This window comes from Patagioenas fasciata, chromosome 1 (assembly GCF_037038585.1).
Source record: "Patagioenas fasciata isolate bPatFas1 chromosome 1, bPatFas1.hap1, whole genome shotgun sequence".
Classification (NCBI taxonomy): Eukaryota; Metazoa; Chordata; class Aves; order Columbiformes; family Columbidae; genus Patagioenas; species Patagioenas fasciata.
The window spans coordinates 23,999,783-24,016,361 of record NC_092520.1 but is presented as its reverse complement, the minus strand read 5'-3'; the positions used below and the strand labels follow the sequence as shown (position 1 = coordinate 24,016,361).

Here is a 16,579-nt window from a genome sequence, read left to right as displayed (position 1 = left end):
GCCCTGAGGTTAAACTTCTGTTTTCCAAAATAAGAATCACTCAAACTTGATTAGAGCATCTCTGAAAACCTTCCACCCTCCATGGGAAGGCATGTACACCCTAATGATTTCACGGGATCTGCTCTGCAGCACTCAGAATAAAGGAACCCTGCAGTCCTCCCCAGGTCAAACCATCCATCACTGCTGAAGATCTCCCCCTTGCTTCCCTGAGGTGTGGGATGTGTCAACAGCCTCCCAGAAAGTCAGGCCTACACCCCATGCCTCACAGGCAGCAAGGCCACAGGAGCCTCTGCTGGCACAGGACCCATCCCTTCTCCAGCAGTGGGAATAAGTATATGAGAGCACCTTGCTGCATACCCTGGAAAGCAAGATCTGTGCCCAGTTTCTGCCAGGGCTGCTTCCATTTGTTGAACCCCCTTCTGTGAAACTGGAATTTCCTTCAGAGGAAAGCACTGGAGTAGCCTGGGCAGGTTCAAGCTCTGCAGCAGCCTCTTCTGTCCATGGTATTAAAGGATACAGTGTGCATAGCATTCCACTTTTCCTTCTACTTTATCATAGAGGAGGTTTTGCTGTGTTAATATATTTCAGCCACCTCTCTTCAGCACAAACAGACAAAAAAAAAAGAAAATAATGAATTGATACTTCTAATTCCTTAACTTACACTTCTTTATTAATGCTCTACTCTCTGTGTACAGTAGACTGAAAAACACTGCTGCTGAAAATCTTCCTGGCAAACAATACAGTATCAAAGAGAAGAACAGAATTCTGTGTGACTTGTTGTTCAGGAACAAATGGTGAGTTTAAAGAGCAGCTCAGGAAATTATGCAAAGAGTATGTATACATTCAAAACAATCTCCTATAAGCAATGCCCTGCATACTCCATATAACAGTCTTTAAGTGGGATATAATAACTGTTGTGCTATCTAGTTGCCTTGATATAAGCTCACCAAGAAAATGTCAGTAAGATAAACCTTACCATTCTTTTCAACTCAACACAGTCCTAGAAAATACATCTTAAGTGGCAATCATTTAAAACAATATAAAAAACAAACAACAAAAACAAACAAAAAACCCAACAAACAAAACTTTAAATACATCACAGAGGGTCTAAGATGGTTTTTGCTGTAGATCTATAGCCAATTACCATCTAATATTAAAAGGACCAAACTCCTCATCATTGAAAAATACACACAAGAACCAAACCCAGCCTGCCCTTTGTTCACACCACACAAACACAGCACCCTTCTCTGGGATGTGAATCTTACCAGCTTCCAAGCAGGACTACGGAGTCTCCTTCAAAACACAACAAACACAAAACCACCAACTTTCTGTTGCAGCTGTGTGGGGCAGGAGAGAAAACTGAGCAGTATTATCTTCAAGCAGCAATAGGAGTTAAAGGCTGCTCAGTGCAGCCAGCAGTAGCCATCACTGACCCCAGTCAGCTCAGCTGTTTAACAGAACTGAAATGCAGAGTGCACATGTGTCCTGTGAAGGCAGAAAACATTTCCTTGCTAATTAGCGTCCGAGCCTCCTACCTGGGGAGGCACTAAACTGCACTGATCATGAAAAATTAAACACCATCAATTAAAACAGAAGCATTTGCTCTCATTGTCAGGCTTTGGAATCGTAACAGGAGATGAGAGACTCTGTATAAAATACTGGTCACAAGAAACAAAGGCAAACTAGTCACAAACCTCGGTTTAGCATGCAGAGTATTACACTGGTGACAAGTCGAGGAGTTTGTTATCAGATCTGTTTGTTAGAAGCAGTTTTGTGCATTCAGCAGGGAAATCAGAAGGGAATAGTAATTACAGAGAGCTGCCGCAGCTGAGCTTTTCAGACCATCACACCAGTGCACCCCATTTCCCAGCAGGATGCTCCTACTGGGAAAACCTGATATCTGCTTGACATTACTCTTCTTCCCATGGCGGTTCAAGCAGTAGGATGTTTGTGAACAAAACGGTAATGATTCGATAGAGAAATGTTCCACCCGTAGCGGGACAAGACATTACCTCACCAGAGCCAGCAGCTCCAGTGGATTTATTGTATATTACCCCACAGTGGTTATTTTTCCTCCCAGTTTTAATTTTGTAGCACATAGTGGTTCCTTGATAAAAGAATAATTTGCATAACCAAGCAAAGACTCATTTTGAGGCACACGTACAATAGCATCCAAATGCCATGCTGTAAAGCTCAACTGGGCTGGGAATGGCACATCAGGTTTCAGTCTTGCTATTAAATCTTAATACTTCCTGAGGGCTGTGTAGTCTTAATTTTACTCTGTGTTTTTGCCATAGCACATCATGTCATTTCATTACAAATCAGAAGAAAACTTGCACAGATTCATCTGATCTGTTCCACTATCAAAGTTTGTGAATCCTGTTTTCTCCGCAAACCTAGGAGGAAAAGATAAGGTGCAATACAGAGAAGCAAAAGATTAAAACGCATTGCTGTGGCTTTGTATTTTTATGAAAAGTGAAACACTAGGGAGAAGATAGAATAAAACGCTTGCTGTTCTCCCAAAAACAGAGTGATGGCTCTTGGCAACAAGCCCACAAATTCCTGCTTCCTTGCAGCCCCTCAGAATGCACTTTTTTCCTTTTCTTTTGTTATTATTTAATTTCCCTGCAGAAATACAGTGGGATACCACTGCATGATTTATTTGTATAGATGGCATTTTAAAAAATAATCATTTTAAGAGAACACGCTGTCCTACATTCATCCCATCTAACAGTGGAAAGCAGGTTAACAATGCTGCTTTGCTATTTCAGCCTGTTTCTCCACATCAAATTCTGTAGTTATAAGTACAAAACAAGCACTTGATGAGGGTATCGCAGCACTCATCAAAAAACACTATACATGCATAATTTGGGATACAGCTTCTGGATTATGTTGGCTTTTATGTAGCTCTTCGTTTATCTTTGCAGTTCACCCTATGATCTGCATGCTTTCTTGTATATGCAGCTTCTGTGATGGTCTTCAATGATACATTTTCCCTGTGCTTTTTTTTCTTTTTAATTATTCAGTGTTGGAATTAATAAACAGCTTAGCAAATGAAAATGTCACAGCTTCGTGTAGAATGCATCAATTAATGAAGTAGGATGCAGGACTATTTAAAGGTACATTTCCCAGTGGCAGGAGAGCTGATCCTCTTCCAGCTGTATTCCAAAGCAAAAATATCCCATTGACTGCAAAAAGAGCCAGTGGGCTTAAAAGATTCTCATGATTTTACAAATGAAGATAACCTGTTTTTCATTAACAGTGACAGAACTTCGAGCTTAAGCATCATTTAAAAGTTATAAAGAGCACAATTTGTACAAAGTGATTAAATTTACTTTTAAAAAGCAATTTACAGATCTCACAAAAAATGTTACAACAATTTGATCCAAATATGCATGTGACCCAAATTACAAAAACTTGCTAATCCCTACCTTGCTTTCTACCTATCCTATAATGAAATACCTTGGGGAAGAAAGCAGGCCAGAGGAATTAATTTATCAAATTTGTTTGTTGAGTTTGGTTTTGTTTGGTTGGTTTGGGTTTTTTGTTTGGTGTTGTTGTTTTAAGTCTTTGTGGTGCTTGGACTGGGCATAATCAGAGAAGTGGATGGGTGCTTTGGAGATCTAAGGGTAGTTTGGGTGTTGCTTTATCAACTGAATTTAAGGAAATCACTGAGATTTGACTGAAGCAAGATACTCTTGTCAACTGGCCTGTACCACAGGTTGGTTCTCCCTTCATGCAAGAAGGCTGTACTAATGCTTACAGAAGTGTTTGCAGGGCTCTGAAAAACATAGCACAATCAAAAAAATCCTGATATGCACTTTACAGAGGCAGAGAGAAACAAAAGAAGGTAAAAATTGTCACTGCGGTCCCTTACAGCCTCTCCAGTCCGGATGCAGAGGTGGCCCCGTTTCCTTCTCGCAGTCCTCAAATCTCTGCTCTCAGCCATGCTGCAGAGAAGAGGGATGGGGGGAGATTTCCAGAAGGTGTGTCCTGGTCCCAGCTTGGGGACATGGGCCTGCCAGGGGACAAAGCCCAGACACTGCAAGTCCAAAATTACATTTGATACCTATGGACATGTAAAGCAACACACAATAAACATGCCTATTAGAAAACCACTATTTCTGAGGGATCAATGGGAAATTAGAGATTACATTAACACAAAGAACCTCAGCTCAGCAATACAGGTATTTCTTAGCAACTCTATTCCTCTCTGGCTGAATTCTTGTGGATAATATCCAAGGTACTTCTGCTACTAGAAAACAAAGCTTCCTTCTAGAAAATAAGCCAGGCATTTTAGGTCAAACTGAAAAAAAAAAATACTTTCTCATCCCAACTGCTTATGTTTAACCCCTTGAGACATTCATCTTCTACTCTTTTTTGTTCCCAAATATGCCCACATTTTCAGGTAGACAGTCAAGTGTTGTAGGCTTTATACAAACACACAGTAAGAAACGGACACCACCTCAAGGAGTTTATCTTAGGACAAGATAAAACAAAGTGCAGGGAAAACCCAAAGTCATGTGGAAGAAACAGAGCAGTGAAATGCTTCATCCTAGGTCACCAGACAGATAAATAACAGAATGAGGGAAGTGCTAATGGCCTCCTGATGTTCAGTTTAGTGTTTTGCTTACTGAAAACCCTTCCTTTCTTGTAAGTACTCATCCTTCTACTATAAAAAAAAATAAAAATAATCTTACATTGTTAAAGAGAGAATAGGCTGTGTGTTCACTTTAAGAAATCTGGAATTTCAAACACAATGATGCGCTAAAATGTGATTCCCTGGGGCATCTACGCAAACCCCTGCTCTTCGTGGCTGGGAAGGGAGAGGGAGAATTCACACGCATTATGTATGCGTAAAAGCATTTTCTGAAACAACAAAAAGTAAGTCATGTTTTAACTGAGAAAACACAGATTTGAAGTTAAAGTGGAAATTACAATCTATCATCACTCTGATCCTTATCAGGGACAGATAAATTAAGTACAGAAGTGTTAATCTTTGAAGGCATATAGTTATTTGATTTGGAAAAGTGTATGGATCAGTAAAATTAATTCCAGCATCAAAATCTGTATTGACTGCTGTCCTTCTGCTTACCCGGTTGAACTAATGTGACCTAAGTGACTCATGTTTCAGTGTTCACTTTTCCTTTCCTGTTGTTTCCTCCCCATCTATCTTAATAGGACTCCAGGACTCCATGGTGGCACCCTTCTGCTCTCACTTCTCCTATGCTCTGCACTTTCTTTGCACTGCAACACAGCACAAAGAAAAAGATCATTTATAAAAAAATCTACGGCATTTTGAAAAAGCAGGAATGTAGTTGTCTACATCTTAAAACACGCCAGAAATAAGTTACTACAGTGAACTATTTTGAAGAAAATTCAGACCTCGTGAATGGCCACCAGACTTTTCAGGAATCCCACGCCACATGGAAATTTGGCATGTTCTTCCTATTTCCCTAAGACATATCCATGTTATAATCAGCCTTTGCCATTTAGAAGTTAAACACTCAGTTTTATCCAGAGATTTTAGTTCTACAGGGGTCTTAGGTCTACCACCACCAGAGAACTGCAAGCATTTTACACAGTCTCCCACAGCATCCTTACAGCTAAATAGAGGGAGTGTGGTCTGGATGACTGGGTAGTGAGGTGGACTGTGAACTGGCTGAAGGGAAGAGGCCAGAGAGTTGTGGTCAGTGGGGCAGAGTCCAGTTGGAGGCCTGTATCTAGTGGAGTGCCTCAAGGGTTGGTACTGGGACCAGTATTATTCAATATATTGCACTGTCAGCAAGTTTGCTGATGACACGAAGCTGGGAGGAGTGGCTGAGACGCCAGAAGGCTGTGCTGCCATCCAGCGAGACCTGGACAGGCTGGAGAGTTGGGTGGGGAAAAATTTAATGAAATATAACAAGGGTAAGTGTAGAGTACTGCATCTGGGCAGGAACAACCCCAGGTTCCTGTATAAGTTGGGGAATGACCAATTAGAGAGCAGTGTAGGGGAAAAGGACCTGGGGATCCTGGTGGACAACAGGATGACCATGAGCCAGCACTGTGCCCTTGTGGCCAGGAAGGCCAATGGCATCCTGGGATGTATTAGAAGGGGGGTGGTTAGTAGGTGGAGAGAGGTTCTCCTTCCCCTCTACTCTGCTCTGGTGAGACCTCATCTGGAATATTGTGTCCAGTTCTGGGCCCCTCAGTTCCAGAAGGACAGGGAACTGCTGGAGAAAGTCCAGCTCAGAGCAACAAAGATCATTAAGGGAGTGGAGCATCTCCCTTATGAGGAAAGGCTGAGGGAGCTGGGGCTCTTTAGCTTGGAGGAGACTGAGGGGTGACCTTATTAATGTTTATAAATATACAAAGGGTGAGTGTCATGAGGATGGAGCCAGGCTCTTCTTGGTGACAACCAGCGGTAGGACAAGGGGTAATGAGTTCAAATTGGAACACAAGAGGTTCCACTTAAATTTGAGAAAGAACTTCTTCTCAGTGAGGGTAACAGAGCACTGGAACAGGCTGCCCAGGTGTGAGAGTCGGTCTGAAGATGGAGCAGTATTTGCCTGAACATCGCCATCAAGAACTTAGAGAACTGAAGCTGAGACTGAAAGAACCCATGGACAATGATTTGGAGAGGCCCAAGGTGAAGCATTGTGTTGCACTGTTTCTCCGATACGGGGTGGCCCCTGCTAACAATGGCTGTTGTGTGGACTTCGCCTACTTCTCCAGCTAAACCAGCCTCCACCTCCTCAAAGCTATTGTTATGAGGGTCTCTTCGACCCAGAAACAATAGCGGCCGTCCAGAAGAATGTGTTCTCACCTACAGCCTCAGTTACACATGTCCCTCACCTGTTCCCTCAAACAACAGGCAACGAAAAGGAGCATGCCCAGAAGCTCACCAAGGGTCCTGAGGTCAATGGACTCAATGGACCAGAGAAAGACCCCTGAATGCTGGACACGTAAGCGTTGGCAAAAGAAAGCGTGAATCTCTCGACCCTGCGCAGTACAAGCCTGGGTTGCGAAATCAAGGCGGAGACTGGCCTAAAACAATGGGAGCAAGGGGGGGTGAAGAAGCATAAAAGGTGACTCCAGAATGGACACCGTTGAAGATCTTCCTGCTAGAGGATCCCGAACCACGATGGAGGACCAGCAGGACTCCATGTGAGTGGAGACCAGAGGGACACCTTTGGAACTCGACTAGTGATAAACGCAACCTAATTTCTCATCTTTACCTTTACTTTTCCCTGTTTCTTTTCCCTTTTCTTTTTCTTACTCTATCGCGTGCTGCTTTATGGGCAAATTAATAAAGTAACACTGCTTTATTGAATTATAACCCCTTGGCATTTTGGTTGCCTTAATTTTGCGCTCTGAGATCAAGGTAAAAGAACCATCACGAGTTCATTGCCAAACAGACCGTGACACCAGGGGGGTTGTGGAGTCTCCTCCTCTGGAGACATTCAAAACCCACCTGGACACATTCCTGTGTAACCTCATCTGGGTGTTCCTGCTCCGGCAGAGGGATTGGACTAGATGAACTTTTGAGGTCCCTTCCAATCCCTAACATCCTGTGATTCTGTGATATGTAGAGAGCGCAACTCAACCCACTGCCCCAGATACCTAGTGTAAAACTGGCTAGGACCTGTTTTGCCGAGTTGAATGTCTCTGTTCAGCTTCAGCCCACACATACCATGGTTGTCTGCCTGGTCTGCATATACTTAATTCATAGAATTATAGAATAGTTGGAAGGGGGTCTTCAAAGCTCATCCAGTCCAACCTCCCTGCAATGAGCAGGGACATCTTCAACTAGATCAGGTTTCTCAGAGCCCTGTCCAGCCTGGCCTTGAAAGTTTCCAGGGCTAGGGCATCTACCACTTCTCTGGGCAACCTGTGCCAGTGTTTTACCACCCTCATTGTAAAAAGTTTCTTTCTCATTAATTTAATCCATTTTTATCTCTGTTGAACACCATCAGGGGCTAAGACTGACCACAGGGATGAGTGTAAGATGCAGAATGAGGCGAGTTACTGCAGACAGAGGTATGTGTGGCAGCTCACTGCAGTGACAGGCCAGTCATTGCCCCTCACTGAACCCTCAGTGCTGGCAGGGATCCCAGGACATTCGTGCCAGGACGGACACAAGGTTTGGCTGCTCCTTTCACAGATATCTTGAATGAATAGTGCCGCTTGCCAGTGTTTGGCACAGTCAAGGATTTAATCCTTTTCCAGTATTAAGAGACTGCACTACAGGCTAATGATTTGAACCTTTTTTTCTTTCCTAGAGTTACTGTTTATGTATTTTCAGATCATTCTCCACATTTCTGTTTATATTTGTCTTATTTGAGCCTTACAGATAGGAAATCAAGTATTTCTAGTTCCCCAGCTATATACTTCTCTCTGTCATCAGCAGAGCTTGCAATACCTCCCGGTCCAGTACTACCACCAAATTCAACTGATTTTTGTATTCACAGATCATCAGTTACAACCAAACTTAATGTGAATTCCTGTGGAAACCCAGTAGACACAACATCTTAATTCAATGTATGACCATCTGCCATTACCATTCATGCCATGTCCAGTATAGTGTGGCAGGCAAGACTAGGAGACTATGAAATATTTCAATACAAGGAGAAAATCAATAATACTGTACATGTCACCTTTAAAAATAACTTTTATCATTTTTATATTCTATTATTTTCCTCTATTGAAGTCCTTTACTTTCAAGATAACAAAATTTTTCTCTTATGAGAATTCAACAATTATTTGACTATGGTCAGGATTTAATATTATCTAATGGCATATGCCATAATAATTATTTTATATCATTGTAATATTTCCCTTCTCAAATTTAAGGTATTTCCAAAATTCCCATGACTGCTAAACAAATGTGCAATGATTTAGTAAAGGTGTAAATAATTCCCTACTTCAGAGTACATGTCCCTCATGCTTGCAGTTATATGCCCCTTCAGCTGCCCCTTATTCTCAATGTAGCTGTTTATTCAGGATTTCATTTGTCAGTTACCTGTGCATATCAGGTGATACCTTGTTAGGGGGTTTTTTTCAGCATAAAATGCATAGATGAACAAGAAGGAGTGGGAGAGAGAAATCTGCTACAATGAAAGGGTCAAAAGGCAACATATTTTGAAGTCTTACTTCATTCATTTCTGGGCTGCTCAAGATAAATGTGAATGACCTACATACTGTGTAAATGCATGAACTTATCAATTGGGTTAGAAAGGCTACATCTACAGTGGCCCAGCCTCAAAGCAGTTTGAAAAGAGCCCTTGCAATCAAAATCTCAGCCTTGCATTTCCATGTTAGTTAAAACAGAGCAATTCCTCTTTATAATCTGCAACTGCTCCAGAGTTCACAATTCTCATCTCTGTTGGTATTCACTTCGGTGCTGGAGCCAACACTTCCTATTCAAGTAAGGAAGGATCTTCACAGATATAAGATGTAACTGGCAAGTTTCACAATATTTTTTTATTTTTGGACCAACATTTACATTTTAAATTGTCATCTTGCTTAATGAGTAGTTTAACTCCACTAAGATAGCAACCCAGAAATCAGTCTATAAAGCTTTTTTCCGTCCATAAGATTAAATTCATGTTTCTTTTACTCGTCTTCAGTGTCACACCAAAATAAAACAGACCCGATGTTGCCACTAGGCTTACCACAAGCATGTAAAATGTCATGCAAAGACTAAATATGCAGCAACGTAAAGCAGGATGCACAATTACACAGCAAGCTGCTTGCTGGCTCTGCAGATGTAACCCTGTGAGCAGAACTTGACCTGATGATTTGGAATAGGATTCAGATGCCCACATTCCTCAAGTGGCTGAGGCATGGTTTAATATTAAAGCACAACATCAGCTAGATCCATACTATCTTGACTCTTCATAATATCTTTTCTCTAGGATATGCAATCATGAAAAACACTGCTTCAGTGTCAACCCCCTTTTATTTCAAACCTCATTTTGCTGTTACCTCTGCTTCTGGGGTCTGGCAGTGCTCTATAGAAGTGGCAGCTGTGTGGCTCCCCAGCCCAGAAGACACTTGAAGAATGCAGATGCTGAGGGAAATACGTATCCAGCACACGGGGTTATTATGGGTTCTGGCACTGCCCAAAAATCCAGAAAAGCAATTCAGGAATTAAAGTGCCTGCTCCCCCCTCAAATGCAAAAGATGCATCTCCAGCTCTTCTCCTGACATGAAACACTGGGTTCCAGGGCATGGTACTGCAAGACACCAGAAGCATAAAAACGAGCAAAAATTAGCACCTAGTTTTAAATAAGGTTTTTTGGCCCTTTACTGGATTTAGGTCTAAAGCTTTCCCATCAGAAGTGGCTTGTGAAATGGGACATGGCTACTTCGAAAATCTCAGACATTAGCTAAGTCAGGGACACCGCTCAAATGGAGACAATAGCTTTACAAGGAAACCATGGGAGTACTGGAAAAAGGCACTTTAAAGATACAGCCCTGCTTGAAGTTACCAGCATGAGCATCCTTTTGGGGAGAACAAGCAATTTCCTTTGCAAGAGTTGTACCAAACAGCCCATGGCCTACTCCAGCACTGATGCTTCTGCAGGGAACAGGGCACCTGCAGGATGTCTCCATCTGGCTCATAAACATCTCCTGCACCACCAGTGAACAGGGCTCTGCTTCAATGGGGCAGCTGGACTAGGTGGCCTCCTGCACTCCCTCCCAGACAACACTGTGCCATGATCCCAAAAGGAGCTGGGAATAAGCTTGTGCCTTCACCTGTTGTGGCAAACACCACTGTCTCGTCCACTAAATGGGGAAGAGAGGGAGCTGGAGCCAAGCCTCCTTCAGTGTGTGTATACACACACAGACCCACACACATATAAATATATATGTATGTTTGACACACCCACAACGTGCCACCCCATTGAGCAGGGAAGATGGGAGAATAGCTCTCTATATCAGAACCTGGTATCCATCAGATTCCAGGATGCAGAAACCTGGGTAACCTAGGTAAGCACACTGTTACCAGATGACAACAATTTTTTAAATGTATTAAAAATTCAGCCAGAATGGTGATAAAGTAGATTTTTTTGGGAAAGATCAAAATAATAATACTTTCAAAGCACTGTACTTATTTTAGACATTCTTACAGCATGTTTCCATAGGAACTGGAATGCAAAGGAGCACACTGCAGCAGTGTTCACAAATGTTGCATGGTTTAGTGGCTTGTAAAGGATCAGTTAAGGCCACCATGATCACTCTGATAGTGCCAGGCACCTGCTGCCTTTGCTGCACAACAGGATCCTAGCTATGTTTTGCAAAATCTAGGAAAAGAACCATTCTTCCCCTGGTTTTCTCCTCTTATCCTGCAGGTATGGCTGGTTTCACAACCTGACATAGCCACAGTGCCAAGCACTGCCCATCCAGACTCACTGTGGGGCATGAAGGCACTGGTGTTTAACTCAGGTTTTTCACAAACCACACGAGAATGAGGAAAGCACAAAGATTTGCTTAGGTGCTGGGGAGGTGGTATGTCCTAGGAAGCAACACACCAGCCTAGCTTTTGCATCTAGCTTTGGCACTCACCTGCTGAGTGACCTTGTGCAAGTCACAACAGGTGAGATCTGCTCCACCTGTCAGCTGCCTGAAGTGCATCCAGCCACACTGAGCAGGTAAGCACTTCCCTGGCCAACAGAAACAGCATCTACCCTACCAAACACCCACCCCACAGACAGATCTCTTGTCCCAAAGGCACCCACACAGCTAGCCCTGTCTATACCCACCTGGTCACATCCATACATTAAGTGCTTCACCCACACCTCAATCTGTCACATGACAATTTTTTTCTCCATTTAAAATTGTCTGATATAATGTGAGGCCTGTGTTGCAGCTCACCAGAGTAGCATTTAACTGCATGAAAGTCGTATTGCATGTCTTGCAGCAAGGTATAGGTATGTGCATACTTTTGGTAACCCTGCTGGGACAGCACTGGAGGACCATAGACAACATGGGGACCTGGTGTGGTGTCACCTTTAACTCCTCCAGCATCAGCCTCTTCAGTAATCTGTCCTCAAAACTAACAAGGGTTTTGTTTCAGTGGGAAATATTTAGTTGTCTCCAAAACACAAGCATTTTAAGCAAAGACACACAGCCTATCTGATCCTGGGGACCAGGACCTGGGACTGAGTAGGAGAATTAAGTGATTTAACTACATGGACATCACATACTCAAAGGGGACAAAATCATCCAGAGTGGGATGGACTGGACATGTCTCCTTGTGATGTGGCAGGAGTCTGCGTGACCAGTTCAACTTTTAGATGGCAAAAATGAGACAAAAACTTCCACCTCCTGTGCCATCATTCCTGAATGTGTGCAATGGCAGTAGAGGCAGCAATCCCATTTGTAAAGGCTTTTCTCACCAATTCATGACAAAGGCTGTTTAAGAACCAGTAGTTACAGATTGAGAGTATAATAGAACTTTGTTACTTACAGATTTGAAAACCTCTTAAAATACATAGAAACCTGCCAGCCTCATCCCAGGTGAAGGTGGATGATGTCCAACAACTAGGGTAAAACACACTCTTCCTTGGACCTGCCAGGTTTATCTTCGTAGCCCAGTAGGAAACTAAGCCAAAAAGCTAAGGATTCTGCTTCTGGCCAGAAGCATCATCCAAGACTATAGCTGGCAGGGTAAAGCAATCTCAGCCCAAATGCTCCATTTGGGCAGAAGCCAACTACAAATACCTTTATATCATTGTGGAAGTGCAAAAAATAATTAATGTTTTAAAGTTAAATTTTGTAAATCAATAGAGGTTTTTTATAAACACTGAAAGAAACAATATATTAATTTAGTTATCTAGACACTCCACATACCGCAATGTTTCTTGCTCATCAAAATTTCAAACGGTAGGTATTACCATAAGTATCCATACGTAAGTTACAGATTTGACAAACACAAATATCGATACAGGATGTCTGAATCCAAGTCTTATTTTAAATGCTACAGTGACAGTTTCAGTCAGTGGAGGGACAGAAGGTATCTAGGGAGCCCTGACAGCCCTACATTGAAATAGAGTTTGATTATTAAAAAATTTAAAAACCAAATTCCATCTTTAGACCCTGATTATTTAAAAGAAGAAAGTTCTGGTTATTCAATCTCTTTTCACACCTCTCCAATAAATTAACTGCAGGAAAGGTGCTTTGAAACTGTATCCCATTATGTCTGCACCTTGTATTTTAAGAATTGGAAGCAGTATGTTACAAATACACATTATCTATATTTCAGTGCCTCTGAAGTCTTACACCGAAGCAGCAGACAGTGTGCTTTAATTCTAATTTTCCAATCTGAGTGAAATTTTCTGGCTCAAACCAGTGCTGTAACAGACTCAAAAGCAGTGTTTAAGTTTTCCAGGTCTGCCTGTGTTTGCAGAACTCCACATCCAAACACTGATATTCCCAGCTGGGAACAAAGTCACAAACCACAGTGAGCAGTACTAAACACAGAGCACAGCTTACTTCACAGCCCAAACTACATGAAACAGCACATACAGCATACAGACAGTATCCTGTGTATAGATGCTAGCAGTTCTGATACCGTTATTTTTTACATCTAATAACTCTGTCTATAATGAAGAGTAGAGTCCTGCATTGGACAAGCCAGCTGCTGTGAACTCACCCAAGCACTCAGCTTTCTGTTCCGGGTCCCCCTGCAAGCAAGTCAGATCCAGGTCTTCTCTCTCGCATCCAAACTCTGGCTGTCGTTACCTGAGGCCACATCTCACTCCAGGAAACCATCACTTTCACAGAGAGCACCGATGCACAGGGCAGTGAGTGAGCCCAGCAAGGGCCAGGCTGCAGGACCTCCCTAGGGGCTGAGAACAAGTGGGGACCTGCTGACACAGCCGCCTGCTCCTGAAAGCATTCCTCCAGCTTAGCTTTTCCACCGTAAATTCTTGATGCAGGGAAACAATTAAAAAAAAGCAATCCTGTCATTTATCCTCCAGGCTGGAGAGAAAGAAGGAAGCTGCCACAGCAGTGCCTGTTTTGAATGCTTAGCAGGTACACAGGCACAAGGGGGATGATGCTATAGATAAGCACAGACAGAAATAGCTAGAAGGATGAGCTGGCTCAGGGTGGTGGTGGTGAAAGGCAGCAATCTCCCTTCTCCTGCGTTTTCACCAAAACCAGCACCTAACCTGCAGACTCACCAAGCAGGCTTGCAGGAGGATGTCCCTCTAAGCTCCGAACATCACGCTGGAAATATCCTTCTTGCACAGATCCCCTTCTCCAGCTTGGGTGGGTGCTTTGAGGACCGCATCTTCTCAGCCTACTTCTGACTCAGAGCACAGAGCCTGCTCACTGCCTGTCATGGGTTTTGGTGTTGTTCCCAGAATCCTGCCAGGAAGCCGCTTGCTCACGGATATCCCTGCGCCAGTGGAGAAATCCAGCAATTACGGTTCAGAAAATATTGCTGAAGCACTGACCAGGGGTATCTGGGCAGCCACCTTGCCTCTCCCCCACCCGCAGCGTCACACAGTTTCTCCTCTGCACTTACAGCTCCCAAGGAGACAAGTGGAGCTGTCACCTGTCCCTTACATAACTTAGCCGCAAAAAACACAAAGTAGCTAAATGTATTTTGCCCAGCTGCCACCATTTAATAAACCCCTGTTCCCCCTCTGTAGGGCAACAAAGCCTCATCTTTTTCTAAAACTGGAAAACAGTCCCACCTAACTGCACTTGTACTGGGAAATGAGGATTAAAAATCACGCTTTTTAAAGCTGCTTGAGCAGAACGATCAGCCAATGCCTCCTCTACTCTGTGCAGTACCAGTCCCCAGGTCCGCAGCTGTCCATACAATGGGGTGATCCTGAGAAACCCCACAGCTTAGATGGAGTTGAGATGGGGACGTACCCTCTGAGCTCAGCTTGAAGTGGCAGTCTGGGAAGGGAAGCAATCCTACACAAACCTGAGAAAGAAGTGGAAGAAAAAGGAAGGAAAAGGAAAAAAAAGAGATGGAGGGAAGAAAGGGGAAAGGCAGGAGCTTCGCTGCTGTGGTTTCACTGGGTGGGGGCAAGGGTGGTGAGGGGATGGCAAGGTGTGCACTGGGGAAGAGGGAGACCACAGAAGGCCAGGATTGGGGCACAGACAAGAGAAATTAAGTGATAAAGCTGAATTCATGAGAGGAGCAGGCAGACAGGGATGTGGGAACACAACAGAAGGAAGGAACAGGCATGGGAAGAAAGAGTCATCATGAGAAAATGAAGGAGAAGAATGATCTGAGGCACAAATGAAAGCTCAGCACTCAGAAAAACACTGAACAAAATGAGGAAAAATAAAATCACAAACCAACCCCATTGTAAATAATTTTATTAATATCCCGAGACTGAAAACACATGTTCTGATATGTCCCAATTCCTTCTCTGTTTGCTCCCTGTAACTGCAGCAGAGCTGCTCCTGTGGTACATTACTTTACCCATTGAGCCATGCTTATGTGGCCAGGATGAGGTGAGGGACATTCCTGAGAGCAAGGGGACAAGAGGCCACCAGCAGAGTGTTGGCAGCAGGGCAGAGCAGTCAGGCCACTGCCCCACTCTTCACCTCCAACATCACCACTACAATTGACCTGGTGGAGAGGCAGCTACAGACTATAATACCTGTATTATAGGAGAACTGCTGCCTTAACCAGCAGCTGCCAGCACTGCTAGCTCAGGTTGCTGGAGGAAACCTCATAGACCAGATCCATCCTATTAATTTAATCATGCCCAGGTAGTTTCCCAGGGATGAGGCCACCTTCCACGACAGGAATGAAATGGGTGACTTCATGCCAACTGCCTAATGTGACTAACACCCAAAACAGGGCTGGAAATCTACCAAGAGACAGCTGGCTAGTAGGGGCCAAATTCAGGCCAGGGATCGCTCCAGCAGTTCCCCCGTGCAGGCAGACAGCCTCTCCCCAGGGCCTGGCAGTGCTTTTTGCTAACAGAGACATACCTGTAGCTCACCATAATACTGTGGTGGTTCAGGCAAAACCTACTATATTTTCATCCCCCTTCATTTGTCCCAGCTACTCTGGAAAAATCAGTAAAAATAGCATGTTTGTCATTGTAGGAAAACTCAACAACATAAAATAAATGGCTTCTAATAGGACTGAAAAATAAAAACCTTAGGTTCAAAAAGATAAAACAGTAGAGATATAAAGGGAAACTTAAATTTGATGCAAACAACTGCAATACCAATGGCTAGCTTTAAACAATTTTTGCCCAGAAACAGTCGTCAGACACATTTATTGGCTGTTTTTCAGGACATAAATTATTTTTTTTCTAAAAATTACTGCTCATTTTTCTGATTATGTTGTCTTGTTAGACAAGAACCAATGTTGCATGAAAGTGCTTAGGTAGTAGCACTAGGGCAACCCACTGTAGCTTAGATTAAAGCTTCCCAAACTCATTAAACAGGAAGTATATGTGGACCATTAAAATAAAAAATGTGTTTGAAAAACTTATACGGTGTAAACTGCCCCTTTTAAAAATATTTATATCAGCTATGGTTACCTCCTTTAAAGTCAATTAAGCAGTAAGTTTGAAAAGCAGGTAAATGTGCGACCAGAAGCTAA

General features: G+C 43.1%; 1 protein-coding gene across 3 annotated transcripts in view; it reads right to left on the bottom strand.

The window, feature by feature from the left end:
- Positions 1 to 16,579, bottom strand: part of MTUS2 (microtubule associated scaffold protein 2) — a 301,428-nt gene that overhangs the window by 257,993 nt on the left and 26,856 nt on the right. Inside the window, exon 1 of one of the 3 annotated variants that reach the window (XM_065830252.2) lies at positions 14,175 to 14,319. The exons of 1 other annotated variant lie outside the window; for it this stretch is intronic. The gene's annotated coding sequence lies outside the window, so the exon portion shown is untranslated. Of the gene's footprint in view, positions 1 to 13,642; positions 14,117 to 14,174; positions 14,320 to 16,579 lie in introns of those variants that run through there. One more of the 3 variants, XM_065830262.2, reaches the window with a different exon arrangement.